The sequence below is a fragment of the Leptopilina boulardi genome, unplaced genomic scaffold, assembly GCF_019393585.1.
Source record: "Leptopilina boulardi isolate dan_hultmark-lab unplaced genomic scaffold, ZJU_Lbou_2.1 LbouV2_397, whole genome shotgun sequence".
Classification (NCBI taxonomy): domain Eukaryota; kingdom Metazoa; phylum Arthropoda; class Insecta; order Hymenoptera; family Figitidae; genus Leptopilina; species Leptopilina boulardi.
In genome coordinates, this window is record NW_026137970.1 from 262,549 (window position 1) to 280,617 (window position 18,069).

Below are 18,069 nucleotides of genomic sequence, written 5' to 3' on the forward strand. Positions count from 1 at the left end.
AATAAAGCATACAACATGGCTCGCACGAAATAAATTACACACGCACAACGACATAAGGATACAAGGGAACATTTTCAATAAAGTGCTTGGAATTTCTGTGTATTTATATTTTTATGTGTTTATATCTTTGTGTTGTGATCTATAGAGGTGAGTTCGATTAATCAACATTCATTGATAAGATTAGTGATCCAACCGTGGCCTCGATATCAGTGGTGGTCATGTGCATGTATAATTTTAGGTTATTTTTTCAGTTTGGCTTAGAAGAAGAAAAATATAAATATGTCTCTTCACTTTAATAAAAAACTAGAGTAGTAAAAAATGTTAACAGAAATGTAATATTTATTGTATTATATAACAAGTATTAGATGATCAATTGATGTTTCTAACCTCAAATGTACTAACACAAGGATCGCATTTAACTCGTTTGAATGCGAACTCATGTAAGAGGCTCATAGGATCGTCCATGGATGACGCATCAGCATGCAACTATGAGATCACTGAGTGCAAATTAATTAGCACGTATGCGACTCATTATGTTTGCAGTATTCAAGAATTTTGTTATCTGGGAGAATCTTACATATCCGCTGATTGTTAGAGACATTTTTTAGCTGTATTCGTTCTCAGGGTGGACATAACAGAAATCCAACAGCTGCACAATTTTCATGAGCATATAAGAAGTTACTTTTACATACAGACATTAGAGCCTCTGAAACTGGAAATTGCATTTCTCTTGAACACGAAAAATATAATAAATGCGTCCTCTGTAGGCTACCGACTTTGTGAAAATCTCGAAAGTGTCAATTGGGATGAAGCTTCTAATGCTATTGAAAATGAAACAGGTGTTCCAGATGTTTTACAAGTCACAGAATTCTCCAAACGTGTGATCGCATATATTGCAGGGTTCGTTGTCAAATATTTAAAGTCTAAAATCTTCTGTGATTTCTGTGTTTCGGCTTTAAGTGGATCAGCTTCTAGTGATACGTACCCAAGCAGCACGGTATATTCCCTGAATATCCGTTAAATACCACAGTGGAATATTCTCATGATCTTCTAGGAAAATCAAAATGTCCGCATATTCAGGTGATATTGTGGAAATATTCCAGTGATATTGAGAGAATATTCCACGGTTACATTAAATTTTTTTTAAAATGTATTTTTAATCTTCCTGCTTATTCAAATAATAATTTATAACACATTTCTGTTATTTCAACAGTTAAAAATAAAATTCAATATAACCGTGGAATATTCCCTCAATATCACTGGAATATTCCTTTAATATTACCCTCAATGTCACTGGAATATACCCTGAATGTCACTGAGGAATATTCCCATGATGCAGACATTTTGATTTTCCTGGAAGATCATGGGAAATATTCCACAGTGGTATTCAAGGGATATACCGTGCTGCTTGGGTACAATCTAATTGTTTTTAAAAATTGCGGGGGATTGTGCTTTCCATCAAATCATGTTTTATTAATTTGTCAAAAACCGGAAAAAGCTATTCGGTTCGCGTTAATAGATAGTGGTGGAAATTTTTTAAAGCCAAAGTTTTCAGAACTTTATTTAACCTCGTTAGTTTTAAAAGAATTTTTAAATTCTGAAACTATTTTTCCAATTTTGATTCAACACTCTTATGAACAAGACTGTCTTGAAAATCACAGAATTCATTTAACCAGGAAAATGTTAAAGTCAAGAGACCAAAATTAGAAAATTTGATAATTTTTTTTCCATCTTTCTCACTCTACAACTCAGAAAATTATTGACGGAATGGCTTCAAACATGGCTTATTTTGTTCAAAATTTAATAAGCTTTCTAATCGTTTTTGAGTTTTTTGTATCTCCTTTTGTTGCAGAAATATGATTGCAAAAGTGATGACATGTTTTTTCAGAGAGTCGCGTGTAATCGTCCTGATACTTCTGGACGGTACTGTAGATTCATTGCATTTTCTTTTGCTATGAAAAAAAATGATAACTTGAAAAAGTATTTATTTACGCGTTACTGCTTGTTTTTTCATAATTTTAATGATAGTTAAATCATTTTATATTTAAACAAATAATAGACTGAATCAGTGGTTGTGTTCGTCTTGCTATAAGTGAGATATTGTTTACAATTAAAATTATAAGTAACATAACGTGTAAAGAAAAATCAAATGTTTGCTGGAGTTTAAAACTCAACAAACTTTATGTCGGTGCGTATTATTTGTTTCTGCTTGTTTTGTGGTTGTTAACTAAGTTTTTAGTATTTGAACATTTTATGATGACTGAATTAATGGTTGTGGTAGTTTTTTATACTATAAGTGAGTTATTTTTTCTAATATTTTTAATATGCAATGTGGTCCAATATCTCCTGGAGTGTCGATTTCGAAAATTTCATTTGTGCAAATAGTATGCTTCTCCTTTTTCTCGATTTAAGTATAATGAAAATGTTATATTTTTCTTCTCATTTTCTATAGTGTGATATTTATTATAGCTGTAGATAAATGCATGATTACAAGTGAATGAGAAATCGTGTCTTCTTTTTTCATGGTTTTTTAGCTTTTGAAATTTTTTGTAATATATTTCAGATTATTTGAATGTAGTGTAAATGACTTTTCCTTAAAATTAAAATTATGTGCAACAGAAAATATGTAACAATATTTTAAATGTAACAAACTTTTCTTTTCTTTAGCCAACATATTAAATTATATTGTTCACTGTCTTATTATTTTCTCTCACCTTATTTATGTTGTGGCAAAACTATTCATAAGAATTAAATAAAAATTTAATTTAATAAAGTTTCGTGGGTACGACTTACAAACGTTACCACAATTTGAATAGGATTGTCTTTATGGAGAAATTCAATCTTTGTGTGTGGACGCGTTAATGAGAGAAGCCATTACGTCACACAGTTGCGAGTCCCTTAAAAAACTCAATTGCGAAGCAGAATAAAATTATGATCGAACTTACCGTTGTAGAACACTTCGTATATTTCTCGTTCGGCTTCTCTGCAATAGTTACTGCAGGTTAATTAGAGTCGGAGGAACAAACAAATAACTCACAATTAATTTGATTTCAAGTATAATATAAAATACAGTAGGACTCCGGTTATCCGAGCTAATGTGGACCGGACCTACCTCGGATAAGGCGAAAACTCGGATAATCCGAATTGTTATTACAATTTAACATTATTATTGTTTAAACAATTATTATTTATTACAAACGAGAAAATAATATTGTATATATTTCATAATAATTTAAACAATTTGAATTTATTAAAAATAAACTCATATTTATAAAAAACTAAAATTAAAAATAACTGGGTAGAAGTAGACTAGACTCAGATAATACAGAATTTTCTACTGGGACACCACCTCGGATAAAGCGAGCTTGGATAAACGGGGTTTTACTGTAAGTATTTATTGAGACAATTATTAAATATACGCGTAAGAAACAGTAATACTGTATGTTTCTATGCGGGCACGCAATTCTTTCTGTCGCTCGCCTTTTCCTTGCCGGCGACGTGCACGCGTTATTGTCGTCTGCTAAGACGACTACCAGACGTGCCATCTACAATTCAATTACAAATTATAATATAAATTAGAAAAATGATGAAGGACGAGTGGTAATGACATTTTCTATCAATAACTATAATTATATATAATTAGTAGATATTTCGACCAATTGAACGTTGATATTTGTTTATCTAAAATAATTTTTTTTTGATTTTTTAATAATAAACGTATAAAAAACTGAAGAGTATAAACGAAAGAAAATAAAGTTTTTAATGTTTGGTTGAAGTGACTTCTTCTTTCTTGATTTCTGGTGGGGGTAATCAGCATGAGTCATTGCTATCAGCAACTGTTATAGCTTTTGCTGCAGCAACCAGGCATTCTAATGAAAAAGGCTCTGCGATGTTACTCATGGACTGCTCAGATTCATCTGAAGAAGTCTCGGTCTCGGAAGGGAGTTGCATTACTGTCATCTTCCTTGTTGGAGTGGGGGCGGATATTGCTACTGTTCCTCTCCTAACAGTAGTTTCCTGAGAATGTCTTAAATCGCTCTCAATCTGCAGGGCAGTCTCTACGCGGGTCTCAATGGTGTTTTTCAGTATGGCCTGTCTACACAATGAACAATGCGGGTCCGGCATATGTTTCGGCGACTTACATAGTCGGCACTTGAGGTGTTGAGGCAACGCCGGCATTGCGTTGTCAAAATGAGGCCAAGACGAGAAAGAGTATCTGGTGCCTCATTCATTGTACCTTTACGATGTTCTTGAAGCCAAACTAAACTTGAGTGATCAGTAATGACCGTAAACTCAGTAGCTACAAGATAACAGCGGAGTTTTTTTAACGCAAAACTAACGGCTAAACATTCCTTCTCGGTGCTCGTATAGTTTAAATCCGTACTTCTCAATGGTCTGCTTACACACGTAATTAAATACTCACGTTCATTATCTTTTTGTGTGGCACCTATGCCATTATCGCTCGCGTCCGTGTATAGGAGAAAAGGTAAATTGGGACGTGGCGCATTCAAGGTTAGGGCACCTCGTAAAGATTCCTTGACGTTTTTGAACGCGGTATCGTGTTCGTCGGTCCATTCCCACGGTACTTTGGGACTTGCTAATTTATTCAGCGGCCCTTGCACTCGAGCGATGTTTTTTGTACCAATTTACGGAACCGATGAATTGACGTAATTCTTTACGGTTACGGGGAGTTGGACGTTCAAGAATTGGTTCTACACGTGTAGGGTTCGGTTTGAGACCGTCTTTGTCGATGAAAAAACCAAGATACTCTACTGAAGATTTAGCAAAGTTAGACTTTTCTCGATTGATAGATAAGCCAGCCTCGCTTAAAATATTCAACACGATGTCTAATAATAGAATATATTCATCGAACGTTCTAGAAATTATTATCCAATCGTCTTGAGACGCGTGAGCTTGGTCGATATACTGTTCAGGTAGATTATTTTTTCTTATATATTTAATGAAATTTTCTTTCAATTGATCAGTTAGGGCCTGACAAGTGGACGGTGCATTTGTGAGACCGAATGACATTCTGAGCTATTCAAATTGACCACGACCAGGGACTACGAAGGCAGTGTATTTACGTCACTTCGGATCAATGGGGATGTGGTGAAATGCATCTGTGAGGTCTATCATACTAATTATGTTAGCCTCTGATAACGCGTCCAGGATCATGTCCATACGCGTTAAAGGGTACGCTGACTTTTTTGTACTTTTATTTAATTTTCTGTAATCTTTACAGACTCTTGGTCTTCCGTCTTCTTTATACGTTAAAACGACCGGGCTTGCAAAGCGACCATAACTTTTCTTTATAAATTTTTCTAAATACTTATATATTTGATCATTAATAATATTTTATTTGCTTCTGCAATACGACGGTATGGCTTTAGCTTGAACGGGGTTGGATCGATAAGCTCCATAACGTGACTCGTCAAGTTAATAACACCGGTATTAGCTGAGAACATTGACAATTACGTATCGATAAATTTGTCAAGACTTTTCCGTTGTTCGGGCGTTAATTCTAACAATTGTACCGAGTTTAAGGAATTGCTAATATTACTCGCAGAAGAAAAAGGGTTTTTTAAACTGGAACCAGTTATGGTCCAATGACCTTGAGAAGCGTCGATAACGATTTTCCACGCGGTTATGAAATCCATACCAAGACTTATAGGTGTGGTCAGTCCATCTAAGACTGTGAACCATATTTCACCTTTGCAGTCGTTGATCTCAATGTCGAATTTTGCAGAATAACGTTGAGCGAGCTGTACGCCTGTACGCGTCACTGCATCTTCGATTGGATCATCGTTCGCGAACTCTTTTAGTTGGTCATATGAATTACCTGACATAAAGGTGCGGTCGCTGCCAGTGTCGAGGAGACCAATAACTTCACTATTGCCTATTTTAATAAGGGTTGTAATAGTGTTCTGCTTTTGTGACGGTAAGGGCAATGCGGGCCCTTTACTTACTACGGGTTTGAGATTGCCAGCTATTGCTAAGAGGCCAATAGCTGGTCTGGGGACGTCGATAAATTACGTAAGACTTTTTTCTGGTCATTTGAACCCCCCCACCCCTATGTAAGATTTTTTACATGCATTAGCGCTATTTTTCCTATTGGTGGTAAGAAATACTTGACCCCCCACCCCTTAAAAGTCTTACATAATTTATGGACGGCCCCGTCTTGTCAAAGGCAATGACGTAAGTGAGGATATGCTCGGTCCTGCCGAACACTGTGTTTCGGTGGGGGGGAAGCTCCTCATCAAAGTCGGCGTACTCCGTCTCAGAATTAGAGTATAACGCGTCATCATATTCACTTTCAGAATCACTGGTGTGAGTCTCGAATGTACGTGCTTGATTAGGCTCAAGTACTTTTATCGAGTGATCATTATAATTATTTAACAATTTGTCTAACTTATTCAACTCATTATTTGATTTGCCAGGGAAGATATAGAAAATCGCGGTTATAATTTCCCTGACATGTTGGCATGCATGAAGATGCCGGTGCGTGTGGTAGAGGAGGGGAACGCGGTACTTGGGCGTTACTTTGGCAGCCCGTTTGGCAGTTGTGAGGAGAGAAGTGGGGGTTGTGGTGATAATCGTAGTAGGGATTATGACCACGACCGTTACCTCTCCAGCCGCCTCTATTACCATGACAGCGGTTATTATTGTTGCGATAACCGCTACGCGAGTCATTATTACTCCTTTTCTCTCTGTGAGACTTGTCATCATGATGTTTACGCGATGACGATATTTGTCTCCTCCCCCATTTCTGCGACGACGCGGAGCGTGAGGAGCTAAAAGACCTGGAAGAAGATCGTCTACGCGATTTATGCTTGGACGACTGGTTTTCAATTTTAGGGATTTTCGCTTCTAAATTTTTGATTTGTTGTTTGTAAATGTCTATTTTATTTAGGTTTGTTTTCAGCTCTGCTTTACTTTCGTTCTTTTGGTTTTTTCTTTGCTTATTTTATTTTCCGTTCTGGTTCCGCGGATGGGGGAATCTGTTGTTCCTGATCCGTTGTTGGCAGTTGAGTTTCAATTGCGTTCAACTGATTTTTACCGCGCGTTTTACGGGATTTCTTTGAATCAATTTCGCATAATTTATTTGGTAATTGCAATGTTGCAATTTTTTCCTCGTATTTTCTGATTCTTGCAATTAAACCGTCATAAGTTGAAAAAATAACACGATCAAATTGCAAAATCAGCTCTGAATGCAGGGCCGAAAAAATTTTTTTGAGTTGATTCTTTTCCGGTATTTTTTGTTGCAGTTTATTGTATAAAGCAATAATCCGTATGACAAACGCGGTTCCCGTTTCATTTTCGCCTTGTACCGAACGCTGAATTTTATTCGTGATCTGTTGATCATCGTTTGCTTCGCTAAAAATTCTTTTGAATTTAGCAGAAAATTCTGCCCATGTGGTTAAGGTGGAGCGGAATGTAGTGAACCAAGTGTACGCTTGGTCTGATAGTGCTTGTGATAGGGTGGGTAACGCGTCGTCTGGGTGGATGGCAGATGCTATCATTTTTCGTTCGAATTCGTCGATGAATTCGTCTGCGTCTAATTTACCAGGAAATTTCAATTCCCATGATTTTACAATTTTATAGATATTATAAACCGTATTTCTGGATGGTGATTGTGGAGGGTTGATAAAATTGTTTGGTTGTGCTGGTGTTTGTGATGAATTTGGGATGTCAAATTGTAAAGTTCTATTTGGGAAGGGATGCCTTGTAAAAAATGTCTGAGTGAGTGGAGGGGGTTGTGACACTGTGAGTGCGCTTACACGCGCGGAACTTGTGGTACCAGTGACGCTTACCGTGTTGGTGGTGGTAGTGGGGGGTAGCGAAGTTCTGTGTAACACGTGCTCTCCACTAACGTCATATTCCCAGCGAGAATCATGCCATGGTGATTGAACTTGTTTAATTTGTAAATCCGAAATTTTTTTTTGTTAAAATGTCAATTGCTTTGTTTGTTTCGTTTCTATTCGCGTTTAATTGTTGAAATGTCTTTGTTCTGAAAGAGTTCACTTCTTTATAAGTTTCCTTATAAAAGGTTAACAATTGTTCACGTGACGCGTCTAGATGGCGTTCGAGTATTATATTAACGTTAATTTGAAAATTGTTGTTTTGTTTATGAATTTTGTTAAAAAGTTTGTAAACTTCGGTGGAAGATAATGGAGTTTTATTTTGCTTTTTTCTATTTCTACGCGTTTGTAATGTAACTTAAATATTCAATAAAATCAAATTTTTTAAATGTTCCCGCGCTGCGCTGATGGCTCAGCTCTGGACTTTAGTTCGCTCAACGCCATAGGGAGGGCGAACATCATAACTGTTTCTGGCAGTTGAGGTGCCATTAGATTGGTATATAAGCAGTGATCGAAAATTTTTTTCTTGTCAAAATTTTTTTTTCTGCCCGATGTCTCTCCTATTTATTGGTTTTGAGACAAATTCCTTTTTGGAAGAAATGGTTTCACTAATTCTTTTTATTTTTCCGTATTTATGCTCCTTCTAAATTTCCAGAATATTTAACGATTACATTTAACAAATCTTGAATTTTTAATTTCCTTAAATATCCCCTCACAATATGCCAAGAATCTTTAATTTTAATATTTAACAGAAATTCAAATCCAATATTCAGCCAACCTCTGTGACTGACCTTTATTATGCGCGGACATTTAAACATCAACTTAACCTCGTTTGGACCTCGCGACTCAAGCGAGGTTCAGGGAAGTTTCGGTGCTGTCCGGGTAGCTACGGCGTCAAACAAGGCGATTGAATGTGCGGCTAATCTAGTTTGGGTGATGCAAAATGTTGGAGGCCCTCGTGAGAAGAAAAGAAGACTGGTGGCTAGTGTCGCCCACGCAAAGTTGCTTTATGCAGCACCAGCGTGGGCCCCCTCCCTGAGAACGAAAAGATGTTCTACCATCTGCAAAAAGATGCTGTCTGCGCAGAGATGCAATACTTCGCGTATCGTCTCTGCTTATTGGACAGTATCTACGAGCGCTGTGCAGGTCCTTGCAAGTGTTCCGCCAGCAGATCTTTTGGCGCTTGAGAGGGAGGAAATTATCCTCCTTCTCAATGAGGCGAATTCCTCGGAAGAGGAAGATCGACCCAGCAAGGACCGCATCAGCTTCGAAGCGAGGCACAGGCTCGTCGAAAAATGGCATGCAAGATGGGATGGGGAGGTAAAAGGTCGATAAACTCAATCATGTTTATTAAATTATTTCTATAATCTATACATAAAAATACGTAAAAATAGTAAATTTGAATCACTTTAGATCAACTTTTTTGCGGAAAAATACATTTTTTTCTTAAATTTATCATTTTTCTTCAAAAATTTGATAAAAATTGATTATCAACTCCAATCGTGCTTACATTTTATCCATGTATTTTTCACGCAAAAATACATTTTTACAGCAAATATGAACAATTTGGGTTGAATATTGTGTGCGCTAGGGAGAATAAATCATTTTCTTCGAAATTTTTGATTTTTCCTTGACAACGCTATGTAAATTGATCCGAATCAAGTTCGCTATATTTTTCCTGTAATTTTCACGTAAAAATACGTAAGTGTACCAAACTTGAGATCTTTATGTCAATGATGTGGCTGCTAGGGGGGTGTACATAGTCATTTTTAGGCATTTTTCGTAAAAATTCATGGTTTTTCCTTGACAACGCTATGTTAATCAATTCCAATCAAGTTCGCTATATTTTTCCTGTAATCTACATGCGAAAATACATATGTGTACTAATTTTCAGCCCTCCAGATAAATTTGTGTGGCCGCTAGGGGGGGGTACACGATTTCAAAAAAACCGATATTAATAGGGTTCCGAACCGAGTACGGAACCCTAATAAACAAAAATAAAGGAAAATAGAAAAGCCTAATAGTTTTTGGATATAGTCACAAGGTAAAATATACGTAACAGGCTGCAAGTACCGACTCTAAAACAGTGACGTCACGCCGGCAGTAATAGCACTTACCGACTCTTGAGCAGTATTTCCAAATCAATTTTTGGCAGTAATCGACTTTTTTATTATAAAAAATAAAAATTTCTAAAAAATTTTAGCACCATTGAATAGAGCATACCCAAATTAGTTAATATCTATTGTAATTATTTTATTATCAGGGTGTCTACTAACCGGGAAATAGCCGGGAATTTAAATTGACCGGGAATAAGTCGAGAATTATTTGCCAAACCGGGAATTTTCTTACCATATTTAAAACAAAAATTTTAGTATATTAACTAGATAAAAGAAACGTGCGTAAACGCGCGTGGTATCTATTATTTTTTATAAAAAATTAAAAATTTATTTTTATTTGACGGACAGTTATTAGAATTTTGATCTCACAAAAATAATAATATTATTTTTGTAATGATTACTGTATTACTATTTCAACCTTATGGTGTTATAATAATATAATACCTATTATTGCACAGTAAATATGACCTTTAAATTTTGCACTCAAATAAAGATTATATGCTACGATCATCGAATTGTCAGCAATACATTTAATTGATCCATCTCAGGATCCATGCAGGGTGAAGTCCTTTTTTGTTTACTACAAGGCCCATATGAACTTAAAATCGCTTTACAATGTTAGAAAGTTCTGGATTCTTTATTTCGTCTGTGATTTCAGCACATATCATTTTATTTAAAGTTTCTGAATCGCAAATTTGTGTACATAAACATATAGTTAAACGCACATGTGTCAATCCACGCTTTTTTCTTCTCTATGAAAAACGATACATATAAAATTGTAAATGAATAAAATTACGATTTATGAAAAGACAATTCCAATGATTCTTTACAAATCGAAATCCTAATATTGGACATTCTAACTGCCGGAAAATGATTTAATTAATTGTTTTCAAAAAATGATATCAAATGCTTGCTCATTATATTATTATCAGTTTCATAAATTAATCTTTTAATTTACAGCAAATGCTATTTCATATACTTCACACTTAACTGTACCAATCGGCTGTTGATCAACACCTACAAAAAATTCTGTTGGTTTAAAAGGGAAAAATCTAATTAAATATTCTATTTGATGAATATTCAAACACCCTGTATTAAGGCTTTAAAAAATAGTCTTAATAAATAATAAATAGCCTTAAAAAATATTACTCCATCGTAATAAACACAAATCCAATGACCAGAATTGTTATTACCGCTAAAAACTATTTGAATATGTTTATCTCTTTCTCCAATTGGAATAATTAAATCAAGCATTTGTAAATACAAAGTACTTTGCATAATGGAAAAAGAATTTAAATCATTTTTTAATAATTCTTGAAATTTATACATATGCATATCATTTAACATTTCATTTACATTTTCAATATTCTTAAAATCTTTATTACTTAAAATAAAATACTCCTTTATGTTCGACATGGTATCCTTCTTGAACTTTTAAACTGTCGATAAAGCTAATTTTCAAAAGTAATCGTTTATTTTAGTTTCTTGCTTTCAAAAAATTTACTTACATGTGTTTCACCTATAAAATATTTCATTAACTATAATTCAGCTAACTAATGCAACAATGATAGTCTTTTATGAACGTGAATTAGCGTTGTTTAATCTTTTTCCACATTACATCATTTTCGATAATGATTATTATTTAACTTCTTTTCCTCTGCACTTTTTATTATTATTCAAATCAATATTCGACTCACAAACTATTATTTAACCCATAAAACAACTTCAACCCTTAAAACAATATTCAACCCTCTTTCTTTCTATTTAAATACTTTTCCAAAAGCCAGCATCCACTATTATCAAACAGTCAATTTTTTTTTCAATATCGAAATATATTCAAATCCAATGTTATCCAATATCATATTTTATTATCCTCAAAATCCAAATATCTTTAATACCAATCTTAACCAATACCAAAAAATTTTTCCAAAAACCAACTTCCACTATATTCAAATAATCAATATTTTTTTCCAATATCAAAATATATTCGATACTAATGTTATCCAATATAATTTTTTATCCTTAAAATCCAAATATCTTTAATGCTAAAATTATCCAATACCAAAAAATTTTTCCAAAAAAACCCTCAACTGAAAGTTGTTTTGACAAAACAAATTTCAGGTAGAAACCTTCGAGAACCCTAATTATCAAAGTAAAGATATATATGTGTATATAATCTAATAATAATGAGAAAATTCAAGTACTAAGAAAATGTGAATGAATGAAGGAATAAATACAAAGATTATTATTCTATAATTTGTTTTTAAAAAATTACTTTTTACTTCGATTCTTATTGATTTAATTTTATTAAATAGATAAGCTTAATTTAAAAGTCGCGCTTAAAGTAGGTTAGGTTAGATTGATGATCGATTTATTCTAGATTAAGTTTTAGTACTGTGGATGGCTTCAGTCGTTAGAAAAAAATAACAGTGCAATGTGTTTGTCGTCACATGTTCACATTTTGAAGCAAAAGTCATTTGGTAAGTAATAGAGCTGCCGGATCAAAGAAGGGCACATAACTAATGTAATTCAAATGGGTTATGTGCCCTTCTTTGATCCGACAGCTCAATTGTGTTTTATTTGCTTAATTAATGCTTCATGTTGTGATAAAAGCACGTTGCCTGAAAGGCAACGTCAGATCAAAATGGTTTATAAATATCCCTATTGTAATAAAATAAATTCATTCATTTAATAAGCGAATCAAAATTTTTGTTTTTTTTAATTTAAAATATTCGAAGTATATTTATTTTGTAATTGTAAATGATAAATATCAAACCTTGTACAATTTATTTTGCTTGAAATATTTATACTAAATGTATGTGATCAGCTCGAAATACATGTTTGAGATTATGTTACATGTTTTTCGTTTTTTCTGATGAGGATTTACTACAACATTAAGAATCACCTTTTAATCAAGAATGTTTAATATGAAATATTAAATATGAAAGTAAAAAAAGCTCAGCTTATATGAAAGTAAAGACGAAATGTATATTGTTAAGAAAAATTTGTATGTATAAACTAAAAACATTTCATAGACATAAATTGTTAAAAAGTGACAACTTTCTTGTGCTTTTTTTACCTAAACATTAGTATTTCTCATTTTATATTACATAATCAAATCTTTTTATTAAATGAAATTTATTAATTAAGCAATTTTTTAAAGAAGCATTTAATAACTTTTACGTACGTTTTGAATTATTTATTCGAAAAGTATTTATCTTTTAATGTGATTTATTCGTTCTTGCAATGTATTTACACTTTCACTGGTATTTTTTTTAATCAATTAAATTTTTATAAAATACATTTTTTTTAAAGTTTTAATTAAAATTTATACATTTATTGTATTTACATCATTTCGTATGTACTATTATTCTTCTTTCTTAATTTTTAGATTCTTTTATGCAATGCCAAATCAAATAATCTTCCAGAATGCTTGGAAATTGCAGTTTCCGTGGGTGGAAGAGGTTAAAAAACCTTTTTATGCTCAATGTACATTATGTAAAAATAAAACATTTTCATTTGAATCCATGGGTCGGTCTGCACTAACGAGCCATGCCAAAAGTAAGAAGCATAAACAATTAACAGATTGTGCAAAAATATCAGTACCCATCTCAACTTTACTACCAGTGAAATAGACTATAGAAATAGACTATGAAATAGACATCTTTCAAAGAATCATCTCTTGCGTCTGCTAATCTTTCAATAAATTCAGAAACACCAGTTAATTCCGTTTCGTCAGTTGAAGTTTCCAGAAAAGAAGATACGCCACTTGATACTCGTTTGTCAAGAAACTTGCTTGATTTTTATACACTCAAGGATGCTCTTATTGAAGCAGAAATTCTTTGGTGCTGTGAAACAGTAATGAACCACACTTCATTACGGAGCTCTAAAATTAATGTTCTCCTTTTTCACAGAATGTTTCCTGACAGCGATATTGCTAAGAAGATGAAATTGCACGAAGATAAAATTGCCTACAGCACAGTCTACGGAATAGCTCCATTTTTTCAGCAGGATATTTTGAATGAAATAAAGATGCTTGATCATTTTGTCATAGGATTTTAAGACCGGAATCACTAAGGCGAATTGGGGTTTAGTGCAATTTTTAAGAGCATGCTTCAGCTTGTTTAAATTAGTGCCAGCTCGTCGTGCTTCTTTTACTGAAATAACAGGATCCACTGAATTTCCGCTGGAATTCTTTCAAGTCCGATGGGTGGAAAATTCAATAGTTGCTCGAAAATTGAGGAATATTTTGCCACAATTGAAAAAACATGTTAAACATGTGCAGGATACAAATAAAGCACCGACTTGCCATAGTTTTACGATTGTCGCTAAGGCAGTATTTGACAAACTTTTGCCCGTTAAGTTAGCCTTTTTTCAATCTCTAGCTGAGGATCTGGAGCCCTTTCTCACTAAATTCCAAACAGATGCTCCGTTAGCACCTTTCTTGTTTGATGAACTAAATCTTTTACTAAAAAATTGCATGACACGTTTTGTGGATGAAAATATTTTAGAAAAATCTTTATTACATCAAATTGATGTAATGAAAAAGGTAGATAAAAAATACGTCAATTTGAAGCCAGCTAACGATTTCGAGTTGGGTTTTATTACTCGTGATGCTCTAGGAAAATGCAAAGATGTAAGTCCCAAAGAAGTTCTTTTATTTAAGCAAGACTGCAGAAATTGTCTTCAGCATTTAGTATCTAAATTTATGGAAAAAACACCCTTGAAATATTCTCTAACAGAAGAGATCACATGTTTTAAACCCTCATTAATAGCTGTCTCTGTTAAATAAGCTGAAAAAAGCTACGGTTAGTCTTGGACATTGTCTTAAAAGCAAATTTGCTTAGCGGATGTGTTATTCAAAATGCTAAGCGAGAATATAAAGCTCTAGTAGCTGATCATTTTGTCATTGAACAAATGAAATTGTATAATCGAAAAGATACAAGACTGGATGATTTTTGGTGGGATCTACTGCAATCGAAGAGATTCGAATCAGATTTGGAAAATCTTCAGAAAGTATTAAAACTGATTCTTACGTTGTCTCGTGGAAATGCCGCGTTGGAAAGAGGGTTTTCGATCAATCGTGAAATGCTGGTAGAAAATTTGAAAGAAGAGACCCTTATTGGGCACAGAATTATTTATGACTACTTGACGAAACTAGAAGATTTTAAATCTTTGAGCATAACGAAACCATTGATTCATTCGATGAAAAATGCCCATGGCAGATATCAAGATGTTTTAAAAAAAACGTCAAGAGGAAAGAATTCAAGAAGAGAAATCCAAAAAAATGAAACACGATCTCAAAACCACAGAAAAGGAACTCAAAAACCAAAATTACTCTGAATGCGAATACCGACTTAGGTCATCAGGACGGCAGTTTTAATTATGAGATTGGCGACTACATAATGTTAAAAAAAATTTACGCGAGAACGGGAATATCCCCTAAATTGAAACCGCGATTTAAAGGTCCTTATGAGATAATTATAGTTTTGAGAAATAATAGATACGTGATAGTGGATATTCCTGGATGTCAAGCAACTCAGAAAAAATATGAAGGAATCTGGGAACCGACAAATATGAGATTGTGGCGAAAAGGATTGAAATAGAATGATAATGCGTTTTAAATGAAAAAAGGAATTTTAAATTTGTAAAAAGACGATATTCGAGATCGAACAAATGTCAGGATTGGCCGAACTGTAGGATTATAAGTGTATATGTGTTTGTGTGTTTACCTGTGTGTCGAGAATTTGTGTGTATGTCGTGATTTAATTGTATGTGGATTGCTAAAAAGTGAGATAAGAAGGGAGAGTCAGTTCGTACTTGGGTGTGCTAGAGACCAGTCGAATTTACCTGACAATAAATTATTTATCTTATAAGGTAGTTCAAGTTGGATGGGGGAATCCAATATGGCTGCTCTTAGCTGTTTTACTGGAGGACAAGCAAACCGCTGTCACTGTACATTTTTCACTGAATTTGAAATATTTTCTTATTAATTTATTTTTTATGCAATACAGGAATAATAAAATGGTTTTATTTTGCTGTATTGTTGGATGTGGAATGCGAGGAGACAGGGATGAAACTTTCTTTTTTTAGAATTCCTGCAGTAATAAGCGTCAACAACAGAAAATATAAAACTACTTATTGCAATCCTTTCAATCCCTTGTCGCGGGTAGAAAGTGATTTAACAAAAAGTGGAGATGAATTCATTAAATTATCGAAAAGAAGACAGGAAAAGTGGGTAAATGCAAGAAAGCGGGGAAAATTGACTGCTTTCCAATTAAAAATATTCCGAGTATGTTATAAACATTTTATGACAGGTAAGTAGGTTATGTTTTCCTTTTCTTTATGTCGATTATGCATAACAATATTGTGCACTTTTCTTATTATAAATTCATTAAATTAACCATTAATTAATATAATTTATTTATTATATTTTAAAAATATTAATATCTGAAACATATAAATGCATGCATAATAGAAATTACATTTTATATAGGACGCCCTGCTGACATAAACAATTATACTGATCCAGATTGGGCACCATGTCAAAATCTTGGGTATGAAAAGGGAGTTTCTATTAAAAATAGAACGGATCTTGATAAGTATCACCGTTCCGAAAAAAGGGTATTTGTAGCAAAAATAATAATAATAATTTCAATTAATCTTATTATCTAATTATTATGAAGGGTACCCAGTAAAAAGAGGTTAATCGTATCAATTAACTATCAATACCCTTTTTTCGGAACGGTGATACTTATCAAGATCCGTTCTATTTTTAATAGAAACTCCCTTCTCATACCCAAGATTTTGACCTGATGCCCAATCTAGATCAGTATAATTGTTTATGTCAGCAGGGCGTCCTATATAAAATGTAATTTCTATTATGCATGCATTTATATGTTTCAGATATTAATATTTTTAAAATATAATAAATAAATTATATTAATTAATGGTTAATTTAATGAATTTATAATAAGAAAAGTGCACAATATTGTTATGCATAATCGACATAAACAAAAGGAAAACATAACATAATTTTTCATAAATTTCACATAAAAACTGCAAAGGGGACATGCCATAAAAGTATTAGATCCTCTCTTATAAAATTTTCAAGAATGCCATCTGATTTTCAGGTGGAATTTATACAACACAATCTTACCTCCGTATACACACAGCATTTCACACACACCATCATTGTATGCTGGTGATTCCGAGGAGCGGAACGCACAATACGCACGCTCGTGTTTTACTATGCGTTTTTAACCGCAAAATTTAAAATAATTTTATTTAAAAATTTTTTAAAAATATTTGTTGCCAATAAGTGGTTGTTTATTAAAAAGTAAAATAGAAAAATTTTAAATACTAAAATTTTTAAATGTTTATTAGCTAAAATGTTATTTTTTTATCACTTGAACGTTGAATATAAGGAACGCGAACTCCGTAGCGCGCATAGATTGTGCGCCATTTCTCGGAATCAATGCAGCATATAATATTTGTGTGTGTGTGTGAAATGCTGTGTGTATACGGAGATAAGATTGTGTTGTATAAATTCCACCTGAAAATCAGATGGCATTCTAGCAAATTTTATAATAGAGGATCTAATACTTTTATGGCATGTCCCCTTTGCAGTTTTTATGTGAAATTCTTGCAAAATTAACACCCGTGATTTGTGTTTTTTGTTTGATACACTCCATTACATTAAATACATGAATTCATATTTAAATTATTCCAGTCTTAAGCTAAAATTGTAAAATAAAAATAAATAAGCGGGTCAATTTCATATATGTATTTCCACTAAAGTGTCACTGACTAATTTTAAAAAATTATAATAATAGCACGGTGCTACAAAAAAATTTTTTTAAAAAAAACATCTTATGAATTCATTGGAGGTTGTAGGTCACAAAAAACTAAGAAGAATGGTGTATATAAAATTCTCCAAACATCCCTAAATTTTCATTTTAGAGCCAGAAAACCATTTTTACGTATGATTATGCATAAAAACCTTTGTAACTTTCTTATTTCTGCACCTATTTCAAAATTTTTTTTTCATTTTGAAGCTGAGAAACAGAGCTTTTTAGCTCATATTCGATGTT